General features: G+C 45.8%; 1 long non-coding RNA gene across 1 annotated transcript; it reads right to left on the bottom strand.

The window, feature by feature from the left end:
- Window positions 1-1,931: 1,931 nt before the first annotated feature.
- Window positions 1,932-6,215, bottom strand: LOC121674003. The gene is made up of 2 exons (XR_006019399.1): window positions 6,179-6,215; window positions 1,932-4,961 (listed from the first exon to the last, which is right to left on the bottom strand). It is a non-coding gene; the product is annotated as an uncharacterized LOC121674003 (long non-coding RNA).

Below are 6,215 nucleotides of genomic sequence, written 5' to 3'. Positions count from 1 at the left end.
ATGCAAAGACTTCATGACCCAGCTCACCCTGCCAAACCACAAGTGGCTAAATTGGCACAGCTGAGGGGAACAAGAATGGGAACTCGGAAGAATTATATAAACTAACACTGAACTTAAAATAAATGTAAGGCTTGAATGCCTGCATCAAGAAGGAAAGTCAAAAGTTTCTGGCAGCCACATGTCTCCACGACTTTAGGACTGTGAAATACCCAGTGAAATGTAATGCTTTGCTGGTTCTTGTGGTATTACAGAATGGCACTCTGGATAGTCAGAACTGTGAAGGTTTCCAGGCTCAAATTTTTGGTAAGGACTTGCCCACTCTGTCTCCTCTGATTAATAAAGATAGATATCTTAACACTTCTACAGCTCTCAAATGATGAATAGTTTGGGAAAGACTGTCAGTAATACTCCAAACGTTTGCTCAATGCTAAAATGCAAAGTCTCACAGGAAGAAGCATTCTGCAGTGCTAAATACACCAGAAATGGAGGGGTGGGGGGAATTAAACTGTTTTCAGTTTCACAGGGTCACAACCTGGACTGAAACACACTTTGAATGTTACTGGGTGATGTGCATGCCCAGCCAGGAACCCAGAGCTGTCACCAGGAGAAGGTGATGGATGAACCATGAGGCTCCTACAGCGCAGGGCAGAGATGTCTGCACCAGCCCAGTCACTGGGAAACAGCCTGCCCTTACACTGCAAAGCTTTCCGTGGGCTAATTAGCCAGGAAAAAGGTAGATTAACTCAAGCAATGTTGTGTGCTGCCATGACTTGCACCCCAGGGGCCTCTTGGCAGCCTGTCCGACGGTCTGGTGTCTTCTCCCCAGGCGGCATCAGGGCTGCACTGCGACAGGGACAAGGGCTTTACTGGTGCACCCATCAAGGGTGCCGTGGTGGGTTTCGGCCGTTTCCCCTCATTACAGCACATTAGATCAAAAAGCAGATGAAATGGAAGCCTTGGGCAGGTGACTGCAGACGAAATCTGCCCGAGGGCGAACAACGGGCTGAGATGAAGAAATGGTGGCACGGGTTACTCCACCTCTCCTCCCTGCTCCTGACAAACTGAGCCCAGGCCACAAGGCTGAGAAAAAGAAAAAGGAAAGGAAGCACTGTGGATCCCCAGTGTTCTGCAATGGCTATGAAGAAAACAGAAAATATGTGGGGGCAATGGACAGCTGGGGCAGCTTTTGCTGCTTACCTGCTGCAGTGGAGGACAATACCAAAACATCGATGAGTGTTTTTTAAATGTAAACAGAAAGTGGATGAGCTGATACTACAGTCCTGATTCCACAAAGAACCCTGAAATATTTATAACGACCTTCTCAGATAAAGAACACCTCATTCAACTTATTTTAACTCAACTTATTTCAATTCTGTAATTATTAGGATTGAAAATTAGTTATAATTAATTTCATTTTGGCAGCAGCTTTAGAAATATTTTCTAAAGAGGTTCCATACTGCTCCTTACACAGTGTTCAGAACTGAGTGAAACTATGACACAGCAAGAAAAAGGAAAGAAATCACAAAACTGCTGACTTGCAAGACATGGGAAATTATTTGAAACTGAATTGTGTTTGCACTTCGGAAAGATTTTGATGATTTCTTACAAGAAATACAAATACATAAACTAAAATACTTCAAAAGAGAGGAGTAGTGTACTGCCCAAAGAAGTACCCAGCCAAGTGCAGACAGACTAAGCAGACACCTTTAATTGTGACACACTTCTAATGGAGTTGTTCTGCACTAGGATGTCTCTTGTTTAACAAGGTCTGAGCAACCCAGGAACAGACAATAAGGACACACCACACAAACCCACAATATTGAGTTAAACAGACATGTGCACATTTGAAAGATTACCTTCATGCTCAGTTATACCACTACAAAAATACAAGAAAAAATACCCAAAAAAGTGAGGGATTGCACAAGAAGATATCCAGAGTCTATGCTTTATTTTAGAGAGGGAAAAATAAGTTAAAAGTATACATGAAAGAGGCACAGCTGGACTGCCTGGTCCCCAGCCTGACAGTCAGGTTACGCTGATGGAAACCCAGTGTCACCTGTGCCCAATGAGACACCACTGCTGCCTTTACATGGGCACAGCCAGCGTGGTGCAACCTTCAGTGGAGGTCCAAAATCTGCTGACAACGAGTTTGTCTGCAGCTAGAGCTTACCTAGTCCTCTAAAGATCAAGGCTGAGCTAACAAAAGCAATTTTCTGTCAGCAGCACAGTACCCACACTTGGGATTTTGCTGACCAAACCATGGCAGGCAAAGGGGTGGGTGTTTTCCTATGGAGAGACGCTGGCAGAACTGTGCAGCACAGTTGAAAGGCTGCAAACCCAAACATATCCAAAGGCAGGGCTGTGGAGGGTGGTCTGACAGCTCCCAGCTGACCCCAGCAACCCACAACCACACACCATGATGCCACAGCACACAGCAGGAGTCAAAACATGGCAGGACAGAGCCTTCGAATTAAACAAAAATTAGCTAAGCTACAGGCATATTGCTCCAGCTCAGAAATCAATTACTAAGTGACAAGGTTAAATGATATTTTATAGACAACTTGATTTTATTATCCATCTCAGGGTGTGCTCCTGCTTTTCTACTGGAAACTCTGAGCTACAAACAGTGAGGCTGGTGACCCCAATTTTGATGACATTATAAATAAAAACATCATATTCTCTCTAGGTTTTTACAGATGCAAACAGAAAGAAATGGTAAAGAGAGAAAAGTTAGAAAATAACACTGCATAGATACAACTCCAGTTACCCTCCACTCAAACTGAAAGAATTAGCAAGACTCTTGATTTATCTCATGAACTGCTTAATGAATAGAAAATGGGGAGGACACTGAAATGCTCCATACATTGTGTTTATTGCTATAAATGTAAAGACTTTGCTTGCTTATGTCTGAAAACAAAAGGGTTAAGAAGAATGATGTATATACCTTCCTGTTATTAAAACAGGTTTGTACTATGAATATTCAGTCCTTTTTTTCTCAACATGTTGTTGCATCCATTTAAATTAGAGCTAAACACAACAGCTTTTTTGGATTTCCCGTTGGTAGCTATACAAAAGCATCAGAACAAGAAGCCTGACTTTAGCTAAACATTAAGGTGCTCCATGACACTGCTTTCCCCCATAACTTCTGTGCTGAACTCATTACTTTGGCTTGGATTAAAGCACGTGTTACCACGAAAGAGTAAGGAGGTACAGTTTTAATCTGAATAATCCTGTTTAGAGGCTGGTTCCATCTCTGGATATTCACTGTATGTTCTGTTTAGAAAAACCCTAAGTGCTTAAAGTGGGAGGCTTCCCCCCCATCACTGCCTCAGGACCACAGCACAGAGAGCAAATGTACACTCACTACAGCCATGGCAAAGAGAGAGACCGATTTTTTCAGGGATAAACCCAAAATGCTATATCTGCTTTTTATTTTTAAGAATAGGGACCCCTGAAACACAGATGCCTTATAAACTACAGGTATGACTAAGAAATGGCAGGTTACACCTCTCTTGACAGAACGTTAAAATTTTTATTTTCATCTACAGCAATATTCATAGACATTTTCCCAAACATGAGCTAATTCTATTACTTCCAAGAAAAAATTAATATCTGCTGTCAAATAACCTCTACATTTGTTGTACTAAAGCAGTATTTTTGTATACTAAAAAATAATAACACCTCTGCACCTTAACATTTTCCACCCAGGGATCCTAATCCACTTTTGAGACAGAACATCTATTATAATCTGTTTTATTACTAAGGTGTGTGGTGCACCCACTATTCACACACTTCATACCTTTGAAGTGAAAATATAAAGAATCATCAAAAAATGGAAACCATCATATAAATGCAATTTATGTGCAAAGAATAGCACTGTAAGCTATTCACCACAAAAAGTGACATAAATAAAACACACATGGCTAAGCAAATGTTTCAAGGAGGTTTTTATTAAATGATTATATAGCCTGCCAGGGTATTTTGGAGTTATACAGCTTGTATTTATTAAACAAGAATTGTTATTGGAAAAGGTGATTTACAGACACATGTTTACTGACAAGTACAACCTAGTCAGTAATGTCTGTATATGCAAGGGAAAAGAATCAGTAATGGAATCCTTTAAAATCAGGAATTCCAACAAAATAATAATGTACATTAAGTATAAAAGTGGTATTTATAACAAAAGACTACTTGAAGCATGATACACCTGCAAGATGCCAAGTGTCACATGGGGAAAGCAGGAAAGGGCAGCTGCACAAGGATACGCCCAGCAGCACACACAGACCAGCTCCAGCCACCTCACCTAGAGCAGAGGCAGCCTGGGAGGGTGCAACCTAGAGAAGCACCCCCTCCCTCATTGTCAAAAGTGAGGATATGGGGAAGTTCTGGAGCCTCTCCTGGAGTTAAGCTGCTTTTGCCTTCCAAAACACCCTGTGGCTGACCTCCTCTGAGAGTGCCCTAGCTCTCCTGGTGGGGATTACTTTGGGTACATTATGATACCCTAATTCACAGTCTGTGTGGGTGGGTCTCGGTCCCCTGCTCCCTCTTCCAACAAGAAGTGCAACCAGCAAATGTGTAAATTCATGTGGCACAGAACATCTTCAATGGGAGAAACCCAAAATTGTTGCAGCCTTCCAATCTGCCCATGGTGCCTCCTTGGGGTTCTGAAAGATGTGCTTATGAGTCAGTAAGTCAGCTTTCCCTCTTCCTGGGGAAAGAGCTCTAGCAACCCTTCTTCACGGGGCAAGACTTCTCCCAGCTGGGCTGCCAACTGAGCAGGAGGGAGCAAGGGAAAACTTCGCTACCATCTGTTGTGCTTGATGATTTATCCCCGGAGGTCTCTGACTCGCATTCTGATCAGACCAGGTGAGACGGATGCAGACACACCTTTTGTGTGGAGACCAGAGACACAAGACCACCAGACACATGACACAGCAGGTTTGTGTGCTTTTGGCCCTCCCCTAGAATGCAATTTTAAGCAAGTGAGGAAAATTAATGGTAATGTAAATGGCTAAAAAAATCGATGCAGCTCCAAGTCTTCAACACACATGATAGCCCCGGGAGTAAATGTAACTGTAAATGCAGGCGAAGGCTTTTTTGGACTCCCACTGTACTTGCTAGGAGCAATGCCAACCTTGCAATTCAGCAATCAGGCACCACTGAAAGATATCTGGCTTCAAACTGTTATTTCCATTTTTAAGGTTTCCCAAAGCAGTTTTACTTTGCTAAAGATAATAATTAAGTGGAAAAATTCACTAGTATGAAAGATGAATCAGGGGCTGGGTTGCTCCGAGACACTGACAGCTCAAGGGAACTCGAATAAATGAGGAAAGAGAGAGGTTTGGACGAGCATAAACCAAACCAAATAACGTTTCCCCTCCATCCTTCCACTAGGAAATCGGGTTGGTGGGGCTTCTTTGCCCTTCCTGTTCACAAATGACAAATTGACCTCGGGAAAACTACGAGTTGTAGCACCCACTGCCTGAGGAGAGGAAGACTCCGGGAGATCCGGCACGGCCCATGCTGGATGCTCTTGAGAAATGTCCCGTCTCCCCTTCTCCGGTGAATTCCTCGTTCCCTTCCTCCCACACCGCCCTCCCCGCCCGGGGGTCCTTCGCCCGAGGAAGGTCTCGCCGTTCCCCCGGGCTGCACGGCCAAGCATCCCCGGGCAGATCCCGGCATCACCGGGCAGATCCCGGCTGCACGGTCCGGCAGCACCGGGCGGATCCCGGCAGCAGGGCAGGGCAGCACAGGGCAGGATCCCTGGCTGAAGGACACGGCAGCACCGGGCAGATCCCGGCTGCACGGCCCGGCAGAACGGGCACATCCCGGGTGCCGGGCACGGCAGCACCGGGCACATCCCGGCTGCACACCGCGGCACTGTTCCACAGACGCTTACAGCCTTTTGTAACCGCGAGGTAATCTGTCAGATGGACTTAGGCACTGACAGTCAAACACGCCAAAAACGTCACCACCCACTCGTACTATCCATCCGGTGAAGGACTAGGAAGCGCCGCATTGCTTAACCTCTCCTCCGCCTTCCACTCGCACAGGAAATCCCCACCCCCCACGGCGTGACACCGCCGCGGGGGACCCGAGGTCCCCCCACCGCTTCTGCGGGGGCTCTGCGGGCGCGCTGCCCGCGGCGCTCGGCGCAGCCCCGCCCGCCCGCACTCACCTCATCTTCCCGGCGGGGCGCGGCGGCGGCGGCCGGG

This window comes from Corvus kubaryi, unplaced genomic scaffold (assembly GCF_017639235.1).
Source record: "Corvus kubaryi isolate FWS band 111438036 unplaced genomic scaffold, C.kubaryi_AGA036_p1.0 66, whole genome shotgun sequence".
In the NCBI taxonomy this organism is placed as follows: domain Eukaryota; kingdom Metazoa; phylum Chordata; class Aves; order Passeriformes; family Corvidae; genus Corvus; species Corvus kubaryi.
The sequence above is the reverse complement of the archived record's forward strand: the minus strand, read 5'-3'. Positions and strand labels throughout refer to the sequence as shown.